The 14,273-nt window shown below is 44.3% G+C and overlaps 1 protein-coding gene across 1 annotated transcript in view; it reads left to right on the forward strand.

Annotated features, from left to right (window-relative positions):
* Window positions 1-14,273, forward strand: part of KCNAB1 (potassium voltage-gated channel subfamily A regulatory beta subunit 1) — a 204,460-nt gene that overhangs the window by 20,615 nt on the left and 169,572 nt on the right. The window lies entirely within an intron of this gene.

Consider the following 14,273-nt stretch of genomic DNA (forward strand, 5'->3'; position numbering starts at 1 on the left):
CTACACCCCTCTCCTCTATCTGCCTCCCTCTAGAGAGTCCATGACGGCGGGACCAGGCAACAGTCCTTGGCACTCCGCCCTGATGGTATAGGGGCGTGGACAGAGAGCTCTACAGGGGAGCCGGCGGGCCGGCTTTTGTAGGGGCTGCTCCCACCGGTCCCGCCCCCTGGAGAAACGCCGCTGTGGCGGCAGACAGAGTTTTGAATAAAATATAAAAGATTGCCAAAAAAAGACCACCTAGGAATAACAAAAACAATAAGAGTAGTAATAATGTCTTGAGTATTCTTGCTTGAAGGTCTAGGGCAAGTCTAGGCATAGGGCAATACCATTTTCTTCTTAACAGAATGGGTTCCCCTCCTTCCTTTAAAAAAAGAAAAACTATCCTCTGACCATTCTTATTGGGAAATTCTAGGAATTTGCCTTTTCCAAACTGTTCTGCAGCTCCCCCAGAGCTCTGTTCTGATCAGTCAATACCGAGAGAAATAAATAAATTGAAACACTGCTGTATGAATTCATTTCCACATTCCCCTGTCCCTCCAAGTTTTCTCATTACATAAATTATAATCTGGATTGGTTAGGCCCAGCTTGCTTCAGATGTTTTAATAAAAGGTAAAATGCCTGAATGACTTGGTTGAGCATCTTTAATAGGTCAATTTTTTACCAAAAAAATTAAATAAAAATAAATCTATTTTCCAATTAACTCTTAATTCAATTTAAAGGTCAAGCTAGAACCTTTTGCTTCTCTCTCTTTCTGCTCTCTCTTTCTTGGTTTATGCCTCTTGAACAAAAAGGCTTTAATTTCACACTACAATGCTAAGAGCCATTCATTAACTCTTTGTCCTTATTTCCCAAGAAGTCTGGAGTAGCATACTTACACTTTGTAATTTTTTTTTATCAAAGTGCTGTTTAATTCCCAGATCAGTTTTGGGTCAGAATCAGAACTACCCAAAATACCTCCAGATTGTTCAGCCATAAAATGTCAGAACCGAGGCTCAAACCAGGCTAAATCAATCAAGAGATGAATAAGTACAGAACTTGAAAAAATTAGTGCTAGTACCTTACTTCTTTCTTATTTGCCGCTGCATCAGGATTGAGGTGGGGAATGACAGATTAAAATACAGCAACAAATAGGCACATAACACAGTTAAAAACATGAACACCAATTAAAATACATAATCAGTTAAAAGACCATTAACATCAGTTTTAAAAGCATACATATGAAAAATAATCCATTCATAATTTTAAAACTTTTAAATTTAGATAGCATACCCAGCTGTCTAATCTCTTGTGGCAGGTCATTCCACAGTTTGTGGGTGGCTGAAGAAAAAAATCACCTGGTTAGCAATTGCCAGCCTAGTTCTGGCTTTTCAGACCACAGCTACCAGAATTGGAGATTCTGGAAGCTGTGCTCCAAAACCAACTTTTCCAAGATCTGACTAGAAGACAGCATACAAGTACAGTCCCTGAGCACAGTTCACACAGTGGGAAATAAGATGTGAAACTCTAGTACTGTTGTGCCCCCCCTCCCAAAAAACCACACAAAACAAAAAACTATGAGACAGTGGGAGGAGAGGAGTCAAAGGGATAAGCTTGTTGATTGCTATAAGGACACCCTAGCCTTTTTTGCTATAGTTGTTGGAGACAGTGGGCCCATTGACACTAAACAAATATAGTTATATTTCAACAGCCATGGCAAAATCCTATGGATTCCTGGGTCTGTAGTTTGGTGAGTTCCATTGCTGAGAATTCTACTATCCCCAACTTAAGTTGTCCCTTCATTAGGATTCCATGGGATGTTGCCATGGCAGCTATAGCGGAATACAGTGGTACAACTGTGTGGTGTGGATAGATCTGGTAGCAGGACCTGGTTCCTTTGTGGATGAAACTGTCTTAAACACGTTGGGCACAATTTTATATTATGATCTAGACTGGATAGCTTTACACATACTTGAACTCTTATAGTGAATTGAAAAGTATGTGGAGTGTATAGTAGAGAAAAGAAATTAACATACTCTTCTGTAAGAGATAGGAAAGTAGCTTTACTTATAAGCATTGCGTATTTAAACACATGGTCTAATGGAGGTCTGTGAGGAAAGAAAATAATGACTGCAGGCTAGGGTAAACTAGGAAAACAGAAAGTGTGGGCAAGCAAACCAAGAGGAAGTCACTATAAACATATGCTTTCCTTAACTCCTGTAAATTATAAACAAACTCCTATAAAGTAGTATGCACATTAATAAGTAGTGAGTACAGGCATGCAAGGTTGCTAACTCTATTGTTTATAGTGAGTCACTTTTGCCAAATTCTGCTGTGGAAAAGCAACACAACAAATTTCCCTATTAGAAAAATTATGTGGTAGGTAGGGATTCTGGAAGCTGTAGTATAGCAATAGCAAGTACATTTCTATACCACTTATCAGTGCACCTAAGCACTCCCGAAACGGTTTACAATGTGTAAGCTAATTGCCCCCAACAAGCTGGGTACTCATTTTAGCCATCTTGAAGGATGCCAGGCTGAGTCAACCCTGGAGCCCCTGGCTGGTATTGACCTCACAACCTTGTGGTTTGTGAGTGAATGGCTGCAATACAGGCATTAACCACTACATCACCAGGATAAAAAAAGTTTTCCCAAACTCTGCTTGTTCCTGTGGCCCCCAACCAATAGCAATACATTGCTAAATTCGCTGCATGCAAAAACAGTCTCGGATAGATAAAATAATAGAATCTTAGAGTTGGAAGGGGCTGCAAATTTAATCCAATCCTCTGCCATGTAGGAATAAAGTACTCATGAAAGATGCCCTTTCAACCTCTGCTAAAGACACTCAGACCATTTGAATCACTGTCCTCTGTGATATAGAGATAGAACCGTTGGATGACTTTTTTTTGTTACTGTGGATCAGTCATGGTCATCATCATGAACATCACCAAAGCAGCTGCTACTACAGGGGGGGTAAATTTTGGATGCTCTCACAATTTGCTGCCCAAAGAAGGAGAGTGCACCACCCTCTAAGGCAGTCGACTGCACTTTTAATCATAAGAGGTTCTTCTTGATGCTTAGGTGGAATCTCCTTTCTTGTACAGTGCACCCGTGCTATACGCGGCTTTGAGCTTATGTGCAAAGCTGTTTAGAGCCATGCAGGAGTGCATGGGGCGCAAGGGGTGGCGCACGCACACCACCACCATGCCACTGCATGCACAAACCCCATTCACTTGAATGGGGCTTGAGCATACACGATATTTGGCTTATGAGGGGGGGGGGCGCGGAACGGATCCCCCAAGTAAGCCAAGGGTGCACTGTAATTAGATTCCATTGATTTCTATTCCAGGAACAGCAGAAAACAAGCTCATTCTTTCATCTACATGGCATCTCTTCAAATATTTAAAGATAGCTGCCATGTCACCTCTCAGTCTTTTCTTCTACAAGTTAAATTTATTCAACTCCCTAAGTCATTCCTCATAAGGCTTGTTTCCATGCCTTTGATGATCTTGATCACTCTTCTCTGGACACATTCCAACCTATCAGTATCCTTCTTGAACTGTGGTGCCGAGAGATCACATAGTATTCCAGATGAAGTTTGACCAAAACAAAACAGAGCGGCACTCCCACTTCCCTTGATTTGGACACTATGCCCCTCTTGATGCACCCTAGAATTGCATTGGCTTTTTTGCTTCACATCTCACATACTGATTTACATTTTGTTTGTGGTCTACTAAGTCCCCTAGATCTTTTTTAGATGTGCTGATTTCAACTCAACTGCCACCCATCCTGTATTTGTGCATCTCATGTTTCTTGCCTAGATAACTGGAGCAATTAATACATCAGTCTTAACTAACTGACATTGCTGAGAATAATTTTATATTTGTTGCAATAGCACTTCAGTTAAATAATGTTTTGGGCAGAAGCCTTAAGATTTCAAGAATACATGCCCACTTATATGCTTTTCAGCTTCCCAGTTGCTTATCATTTGGTAAATAACGGTCGCCCGTTCGCTGGGCAGGCCGTTTTGCCGATGGGGGGGGCAAAGAACTACAAGCCCCAGAGTGCTCTGGGGCTTGCCCCGGCTCCCTATTGGTGCGCGGGGCGGAAGGGGCGGCCCTTCCGCCCCGCAACACTCTGAGAGCCGGGCTCTGTGGTTGGAGCTCCCGGTCCTCCAGGGCAGCCCATTGGCTGGGCTGCCTTGGAGGAGGAGCTCCATTCCACACGTTGGAGGGGCGGGGCTTAGGCCTATATAGGCCGCGTTGTTGGCCCCATCCCTCAGTTGGCGCTTGGCTCTGCACGGTGCAGAGCCAAGGGAGGAAGACCGGGAAACTTCCTCCCAGGTCTGGCCTCCCTTCCTTTGGAGCCGCCTGGGGCCGGGGTAAGTGGGGCGGTGCGGTGGGGGGCGGTTGGTCCTCCCCTCATCCCCGTTCCACTGGGGCGAATCACTCCGGTCCACGGCTCCTCCGCCAACGGACCAGTGGGGGTCCACGCGGCCCTGATTAGGGCCTTGCCGGAGGGCGCGGCGGCCACTTTGTCTCCACTTTAGGAGACTTGTTTCCCTGAGCGGGAAACTTTGGCGCGCCCGCCATTTTGTTTTGGCGGGAAGCCGCCATTTTGTGGGGCAATTTTGCTACATATAATAGGACAGTTCCTATGCAAGTATTAGCCTCCTAGTGAGGTTTTTTTATAGATCTAGGGCTCCTGTTCATGGAATTGTATATTTGCCCATTTGATTGGCCGGCCTTTTGCTGATACTGTTTGTTGGGGGTTTGCCTTTTCAAGTTTGTTTTCATTATGACTCCCAAGAAGTCCAAGAGGTGTGGGGGCCAGAGCTCTCGAGCTGCACAGCAGCTCAGACTTTCTGTTGCTCCCGGCGAGGTTCCAGGTCCCAGTGACATCTCTCCCAGCTCTGGCAATGGGACGGATGGAAGGCTTCCGCCTGCTTCTAGACAATCTGGTAATGCCTTGCCACAGACGGCTGGGGCTTCTGGGCTGACGGGCAACTCTCTGGCTGACCTGTCTGGAGCCATTGCTGAGCTCATCCAGAAAGCTACTACATCCGGTCAACCCGGTTCTTCATCATCTACTGCACCCGAGCCTCGAGCGTCTGAACAACAACTCCCCAGATCATCAGTTCCAGTATTGACATCTTCTGGTGGTCAAAGCTCCAGTTCTTCAGCTCCTTCATCTCGTCATCGCAACCGGTGGGTGTCAAGTTCTTCCAGCTCATCGAGCTCGAGTTCGTCTTTGACTTCATCGGCTGAGTGTCAGAAGGAAAAGAAAAGAAAGCGCAAGGCCAAGAGGAGACGTCGCAGAACGCGCCGCGAGGGAGTTCTTCAGCCTGCCGTGGGAGGTCGAGATCTTCGTGGGGTGCCTGTTGGGAGGGATGGTTTTTGGGTAGAGCATGCCTTGGCTCCAGGTTTGCCTTCGTGGGCCATCAAGAAGAGGGCTTGGCGCCCAGGCCTTCAAGGTGTGTGGATGGATCCGCTTGCGGCGGATTTTCCTGTTTGCTCGCCAGGTGAGCGCCCACCTGGTGCTAATCTATCCAAGAAGGTGCGCAAAAACATCTTAAGGGGTTGCTACTTTGATGTTTTTACCCTTCTCCAACCTAAAGGAGGAGATGCTGTGGCTGTCACTTCGGCTAAGAAGAGTAAGCGTGAGCCAAAGTTGGTTCCGGTGGAGCCCACCTTTTCCAATTGGTTGGAAGGCTTTGCTATCTTTAGGGCTGTGGTTTCCATGGCTTTCCCCGAACGTGCTTGGCATTTGGACAGCCATTGTTTAAATGTTCTGCGGGCGAGGGACTTTGCGGGAGATACAGCGGCCATTGCTTACGATGCGGCATTTCGACAACATGCATTCCAGAATTCTAGGGAGCGTTGGGATTTGCTCCATCACGAAATTTGGTTGCTGGAGGTTGGCACACCTGCTTCCCTCAAGGGCCAACAGAAGGGACTGGTCAAGAAGGACTCAAATTTCTTACCATGTTGGGACTATAATGCTGGATGTTGTACTCGTATCCAATGTAATTTTGAGCATTGTTGTACTGGCTGTAGAGGGTCACATCCTAGATCTTCCTGTTTTCGTCCGGCTCAAGCAGATCAGACTTTTCGCGGAGGGCGCACTGCTCCTGCCTCCACTGGCAAGCGTGCTGGTGAGGGGGGCCTAGATGCTGGCTCTTCAGGGCCATAATTAACAAGATTCTCCCTGCCTTTAGATAACTAAATCGGCATTTGCCTGATTCCTGGTGCTCCTTTATCTGGGGCTAGCAGCATTCCCTAACTTTCCAGCTGCTTCTGCTTGGCTTCAGTTTAGTTGTGCCTTTATTTTGCCTTTTATAGTTTTTTTGGGGAGGTTTGTTGTTTAATTATGGTTATGTGCGGAGTTCCTGTACACCTTTATACCTGGCATTAGCATGCTTTTACATTTTCCTTGTTATTTCGTGAATCTGCATTGCGCCTTGTCTGGCTTTAGAATCACAGGTGTGGTTTGTGCTTTTTGTTTGGTTTTACATTAGTATTTGCTCCAAAAATCTTTGGTCAATTTAGATGACATTTCTTTCATTTACAGGCTGAAGTTCCAGTGACCCGGGTGCTCCTTTCGAAGAAAAAGGGGCGATGGGATGGTTTGAGCTCATGCTTCTGCCAATATTTCAGACCGCTATATGTTTTATATGCCATGCATTTACTACCCCCTCCCCCCCCCTTTTTTCCTGTTGTTCTTGCATCAATTATTAATCTGTTTGTACATCCGGTGGTCTTCTTTGGGGTCTCTGTGGGAGAGAGCTGGTGGTTGGGTCCAAGAGCGATGTGTCAGGGCGGGCTGGGGTGCCTCTGGCATTTGCTCATGTAACATGGTGTTGCTTTACCTTAAGTGGTCCAAGTGCAACCTTGGTGTGGTCTGGCAGTATTGCTAATTTGCTTTGTGGTTTGTATGTCTAGGCTACTCAGGCTTTCCAATTTTGTAAGCCACAGCCTGGGGTTGTTCATTTTTGTTTCATGTTGTTTCACTCAGCAAGATACTATTGATTGCACTGTTTTATGACTGTTGTTTGGGGCTCCCATCGTGGAGATTGAGGCCTCTTTTTGCAGTGGTTGAATTTTGTTGCTGCTGTAGGATTGCCTTCGCAGCAGTTGCTTTTCTTGGGAAGATTTGGCCTATGCTGGTTGTTCATCTGCACTTGGACCTGTGCAATGACGTTAGCATCGCTCTTGGCAGGCTTGGCGGTAGGCCTACGTTGCAGGCCTTTGGGCGGCAGCATAGGCCAGGATCTGCACGGTGTGGTACCCAGGAAGGGAGCTCTGGTTTGGGAGTCACAAGGTACCTGGGGGCGAATAGGGGCGTGGCCTTTGCGGGGGCCATATGGGGGAGCGCCTCCTGATGACTAGGGGCTTAGCGAATATGTGAACGCATGACATGGTTTGCAGTCAATGTTGTTTCCTAGCCCCTAGGTCACCCATGCGCCTGGTGGGTGCCAGGTTTTGGATAATCAGTCAACATCGGGTTGTTTGATTTCGCAGATCCTGACCTCATGCTTGTTGCCAACCCTTACCAATGCTTGCTAATAAAGTGTGGCCTTTCTTCCAATTGTTGTGGTGGTATTGTGGGAGCCTCTGAAGCAAATGACCATCTGTACCTTAGTTTACTCATGCCTAAACTGAAGCGAAATGCTTGGTAAAATGTGTTGGTGAATGTGGAAACATTTTCTAAAACTGCATGGTTACACAAGTTGCAAAAATTCCCAGTTCAAGGCTAATCTCTTCCTTAATTCTCTGTTTAACCTGATATTTCTTTTCTTCCTTCTGAGTTTACAGCTGCAGCACAATACAACTTATTGAAATGCTTAAATAAGTGGAAACTCTGCTAATTGATAAACTGGAGAGCAGTCACAGTTTTGGTATATGCAAAGTATATTTGCTCTATTACACTCTGCTCATGCCTCCATTTGTGCACATTAATTTTCCCCCACTGTCAGCTGGCACCATTAAAAATTAAAAGCCATTCGGGAAAGGTAAGATTAATATTTTGCAGGGAGGGTAACAGTCCTGATGTGAAACTTCAGATGAGGCCCCATACACTTGCTGTAAAAGAGCAGAACATTGTAGAGAGTATTGAAGTAAGGTATACCCCTATTCCATTTGTAAAGGTGAACTGTAGTTCTTGATCTCAGAAGCACATCCTCTCTATGGGTTAAATCAAGGGTGCCAAATTTCACAGTTCTGAGGGCCTCATTAGCCTTGAGACCCTCCAACAGCTGCAGGATTGCCAACCCCCCCCCAAAAAACCTCCATATCCAGTCTCAAAATGAGTGTTCTATAAATTATTAAAAAGAAGAGAGGCTTTGTTTAAATATTAGAATTAAATTGCAGCACCTGTAAGCTTCCAGGAACAGCAAATCACCCTCTTCTTTTGGCCAAAAAACGTCATTCTGGGAATTCTGGAGATGTGGATGGCCACATCTTTGAAGGCTGCATGTGGCCCCAGGGCCACACTTTGTCCACTCTGACATTATTTTTCCTTTCTTGCTTGGATTTTGAAAATTAATTTTTGTTTTACTTTTTGTTGTTTTGTTTTTAAAAAATAAATTTGATACAATATGCAAAGGGGGGGCATCCTTTGGAATTCAAAGAAAACCTTATGTCACTTCTTCAAGTGAGCCACGTCTGCCTAGGTGCTAAAAGTGGTAGTAAAAGCAGCTCATATACCTATGACCCACCTGAGTTTTGAGATCCATGAAAGAAAGCTTTTCTTGATCCCACCAATTGGTTCGTAGAACAGCCTGAACTGTGCTGATGCATGATGACTAAATTGAGGCTGTCGTAAATCAGACAATGATCCTGGGGACGGTAGAGCACAGTAGAAAGAGGAAGACTGATGGATAGACTCAATCAGGGAGATTACGGCCTGAGCTACAGGACCTGAGCAGGAGGTAGAGGACAGGGGTGCTTGGAGTGTCTCATCACAGGATCACTGAGTGAAAGTCAACTCAAAGACAGCAACAAACAAAAACCATTGTCAAACGTGAAGACATGTGAGAGGACCTAGTAGGTGGCGCTCCCAGGCTGTGGAACTCTCAGCTCTGGACCTAGGCCATATCCCTATCTCATTCTTCTTCTACTACCAGGCAAAGAACTTTTGAAGTCTTAACAAGCTAGTTTATTCACTGGTTTTTAAACTGTTTCTCAGTACTGTATTACAATTGTTTTTTAGCTGTATTTGCTCCAGTCTATGCTATGAGTTGCAGGAGGTCATAGTTCCAGATGAAGAATACAGGCAGAAAGTAACTTTCCTTAGTATTTGTTGGGAATTTCTCTTTTTCCAAGTCACTGAAGTTGCTCCAGCTAAATCAATAGCCAAGCAAAATGGTGTGGCAGCATACCCAACATGCTTCTCAAGAAGAATAAAACTAGGATTCTTCAGATTTACCATTGTTGGTAAATGTGGTGAATGACACATAATTTCTGTGCATAAATTAAAGCCACAGTACATGCTACCAATAGTAAATGACACAATAGGATTATCTTCTGACCAGTGTGTTTAATATTGGACTATAAAAGGGTATGGTTCTTTAGGACTTCTTAAAAATTAGAATTGCTATATCTGTTGGGAGTTCATAGTCTTACAACTGCCCTCCTGTAAGACTTAGGCCTCATTCCCACTACTGAAAGATCCGAATCTCAATCCGCTCGCTCCACATGGCAAATCGATTTCAAAACGTCCCTTGTCCACATATGATTGGGGACTTTTTGGCACAGTCCTTCGGCCCCACCTGCTCCCCGGCTGGTCTTGGCCCCCTCCCCTGGCCTCTGTGCTCCTCCCCCCAGCCTGCTCATGGCCCTTTCTGCACTTGCCTTGGCCCTTCCCCGGTTAGGTCTGAGGCTGAGAGGGTGTGACTTGCCCAAGGGAGGTGGGTGGCTCAGAGGAGGATGAGTCGCCCTGGAGGGCAGAGATGGCACCGCCACCGCGCTCCCGGTCCTTCCCCCATTCCTCCCCTAACGGAGAGGAAAAGATGAGGAGGAGTAGGGAGGCAAGGCCGGGTGGGAGAGCATGGACATCAGGGAATGGAGTGGGGGAGGGGAGGAAGGAGGGGGAGATTGTTTTTTTTTAAAAAAAAACTAATTGCAAAATCTCTAGAAGGGCTTAGCAGCTACTAATAATAATAATAATAATTTATATTTCTGTTTCCTGCCTCTCCCTACAGATCGAGTGGGGATTAGAAACCGCAAGTATTTGCTTTAATCATCTATTGCTTTGCACTAGTTGTTTTTTTTTTTAAAAAGACCCAAAAAAAGTGTTACGCGTTTGGCCCCACGTTTTTCCACTGGAATTCGATCCAATGTGATTGGGATTGATTTCCAGTGGGAACTAGTAGCATATAACTCGAATCAGGATTTGAAGCTTTTCCTATTGGGAACAACCCCTTAGTTTAGCATAGTGGTTTGAGGCTGGTTGGTAATTTGGAGACCAGGGTTGACACACAGCTTGGCCATGAAACCCAATGGGTGACCTCGGGCAGTCACAGGCTCTCGACTCAAGGAATGCCAAGGCAAACCTGCACTGAACAAATCGCCAAGAAAAACCCACATAAAAAGTTTGCCTTAGGGTGCCAAGTCAGAAAGACTTGAAGGCACACAGCACAGGATTACTTACATGGGAGTAATCCCAATAAAGAGAGCAGCATGCTGCAGTGGTTTAAGCATTGGACTACAATCTGGAGACCAGGATTCTAATCCCACTCAAGCACAAACACCTTGGGGAAGTCACCCTAATCACCGCCGGTGAGGGCAATGGCAAACCCCCCTGAGAAACCTGCCAAGAAAACGCTACATAGGTTTGCCTTAGGGTCACAAAATTAAAAATGACTTGGAGGCACACAACAATAAAGCCCCAGTAAATATGCCTAGGTCTTGTTCTGTGAGTAAAAAGCCCATAGGATCAAGCTATACTTATCTCCCACAAAGAACCAGACAACCTATGTGTGTGTCAGTTTGTTGCCATGAAACAAAAGAACTTATTTGGGGGTTCTTCTTGAAAGGCAAACTTAAATATGCATGCATCCTGCTTGAGGTGTCCGTTTTTTAGATTACTTGACAGTTTCTTTGTATTAAAGTGACAGAACTATTGATTAAAGAATAAAGTACAGTATGGCAATTATTTGCCTGCCTTTTAACCAAAAGACTGAGCAGGATTTTTGGGTTTGAAAGTCTTCTTGTGAAACAGCACATATTCCAGTGACCTTAATAGATGAGGGTATTTATCCAAAATCAGATATCTCAGAATCTGAGGGATATTTCTAGTTCCAGAAATGTGGAAATATGGCAAAGTGTTCATTGCTCTGTCAAGAATTCAGAAAACACTTTTATTAAATAAAAAAGGGATAGAGTTTAAATAAAGGGAGATAGTACTGAACGTGACTTGATTGTGTAGTTCCAGTGCTGTCTGGATTTTCTATCCAAATTTCAACATGCAGCTGGTCCCGATGGTGTGAAAATTACATATCACATAGGTTAAGGGCTGTCCTCTTTGGACAGCATCCTGTGCCAGATATGGAGGGAGAATAGTATATGGCATTTGGAATCTTTCATTACACAACATCTGTATCTAATGGATGAGGATGGAAGTAGAACACATAATAATAAAAATCTGCAGGCTGTATGTTACCTGCAATGGCCACTGCCATTCTGTAATGAGCATGTTGCCCTACCGAAAAGGATGCAGATGCCCAGTGTGAAGCATAAAATTTGACGCATCAATATTGGGCATTACAATTGCACAAAGATGTGTCATCCAAAACCTAGACAAGTCCCTCAGAGTGAGAATTCACCCTGCACTCTAGGGATTACATGCCGAGAGAGCATCTTCATGGCACTTTACTGAATCTTGCAAGACTGAGTACATGCAGCTTGGTGGTAATTCACATGCTCCCCACCCGAAAACTGCTGGTGAGCCCAGTATTCTTACTGTTTGCTGTGTGCCTTCAATCATTCCAACTTATAGTGACCCTAAAGTGAACCAATCATGGGGTTTCTTGGCAAGATTTGTTCAGAGGAGGTTGCCCTTGCTTTTCTTGAGACTGAGAGTATGTGACTTGCCCATTTACAATTATACTATGACATCAAGGTAAGCAGAGATTGGAAATCTGTACTACATACAAACATAGCCTAAGCAATGAACACTGAATGGTTTAACTAATCTTGATTGCTCAAGTTTCATCACTTACTACATCACATATGTTTTTTTTGCTTCTGCATAGCAAAACTGAATTCATCTATTGTCTATTCACCCCTCAGTAACAAGTTGTCTATGACCTGTGCTCCTTCAGTTCCCAGGGAAGGAATGTTAGTTTGCAGCTTTAAAGAACCAATCATCAAGGCTAAACCCTGCTTGCTTCCAAATCATACTGTGAGGCTTGGAGTCTATTTTCTGTTCAGGCGAGGTCCTTTGGCTGTTAGTGGTGTCAAGCCATGCACAGTCCAGTGATCCATATAAATTGCACTATGGTGGTATCCAGTCCAGGGGTTGTAAATTAAATGAATTGTAACCCCACTGTATGTTTGCTACTGTGTGGCTGTTCACCTTTCTCACCACTGCACCAACTGTGAGAGCTTCCTTTGTCCCACCAATATGGAGATATGCACAGGACTTGGATGCAAGTGTCCCCAATGAGATAGACGTGTGTTTAAACCTCAGTGACGGATTACCGCATTCTCCCGTGGGGCCATAGGCAGCCAGTATGCATCGGGGCTTCCTCATAGCTTTTCAAGAACGAGAAAATTCTAAACAATCACTGTCTCTGATCCTGTCTATTCTAACATCTCTTCTCATATTCCTTACAGTCCTACACACAGCTTTTAAAAATCCTATTCAAACACTTGGCCAGCATTCCATACCTGTCCTTCCCATAGATCACTCTCTTACTACATATCATACATACATAAAATACGTACACACCTTATTTGAATTTCTCTAATAAACACAACATTGTTATGTAAATCCAGAGCATCACAGCTATACTGCAGCAATGTAGGATCTTGTTCTAGTGTTTCTAGTATTGCAGTGCTGTTTCCCCAGTGTCTCTCCTCATTCCCCATCAAAGACCCAAAGGTGGGGTGGCGAAATATGTGATGTAAAGAGGAAACAAGGTCAGTGATATGGCTCACATACAGCCTCCAAAGCTGTTCTTGCCACCCCCACTGCTTCCATTTATGGCTGCTGAGCACTATAAGCTAAAGTGTTGAACTTGACAACACTGCTGCCACCACCAATAAACTGCATGCTGAAAACGGGCAAAACCATGACAGCAAAAAAGATAATTGAAACTACTTACAAGTTTTTGTCTTTGCTTCCGAAAGAAAAGTGAAACTCAGCCCTACAAACTGGCAGGGCTCTGTGGTATAGGAAGCTGACCAGGCACCATAGATAGTCATTGTAGTTTCCATTGACTCTTTGATAGCAACTACAGTCACAGGGCAAATGAATGGCAATGGGGGCTGCAGGGAGTTCTGGGGGGAGATCTAATACTACTCTAGTGCCAGAAAGTTGTCCACATTTACATGAGACATTGCAGAGGATGGGGAAAGATAGGATAGCCATTTTGTCAGCAAGTTTAAGAGCTGGGCAGCTAAAATTGTGATAGGATGTCCATTGTGTTCTCACTTTATAGACATGATTGACTAAACGTACTGAAGGATAGTTTCCCCAGTATCTCTGTCCCTCCATAGCCATGTTGGAATAACCACAATGCTAATTCCTTGGAAATACCAAACTCACTTTTGCAGATTGTCAAAAATCTCGACTGAAAATTTATTGAACAGTTGCATCAGAAAGTAAAGTCAGTCGTCTTGAAATGCTATTTTCTTGGCTATTCTTAGAGAGCAATGGTATGCTTCATTTTGATCTGTCCCCAAGAGATACTCTGTTTAGCTTTCTGCTCCTTCATAGAACTTTTATTAGTACTTGTAAGTGCTAAAAATAAACTTAATCCCTGACAGAGAGGGCTGGCAGGCACAGGATTTTGCATACAATTTTAATGTCCCCTTTCTCCTTGTGTTAACATACAAAATACATGAATCCATACAGTGGAAAAGTCAGAGATAAATGTCATCAAGTGGCATTTGCATAGAAACATGGGCAATCCACATCGCATTTATCTAAGTAAGAAAACAACAACCCATGAGTACATTTTGGAAATGTGGAGCTGCTGCTATCATCTGGCATAACATTTATTCGTATGGCCCTGTTCATTGATCATGAAACCTTTTGTTAAACTCTTCCAAGCATTTCAGTGATGACTTGCA

This window comes from Sceloporus undulatus, chromosome 3 (assembly GCF_019175285.1).
Source record: "Sceloporus undulatus isolate JIND9_A2432 ecotype Alabama chromosome 3, SceUnd_v1.1, whole genome shotgun sequence".
NCBI lineage: Eukaryota > Metazoa > Chordata > Lepidosauria > Squamata > Phrynosomatidae > Sceloporus > Sceloporus undulatus.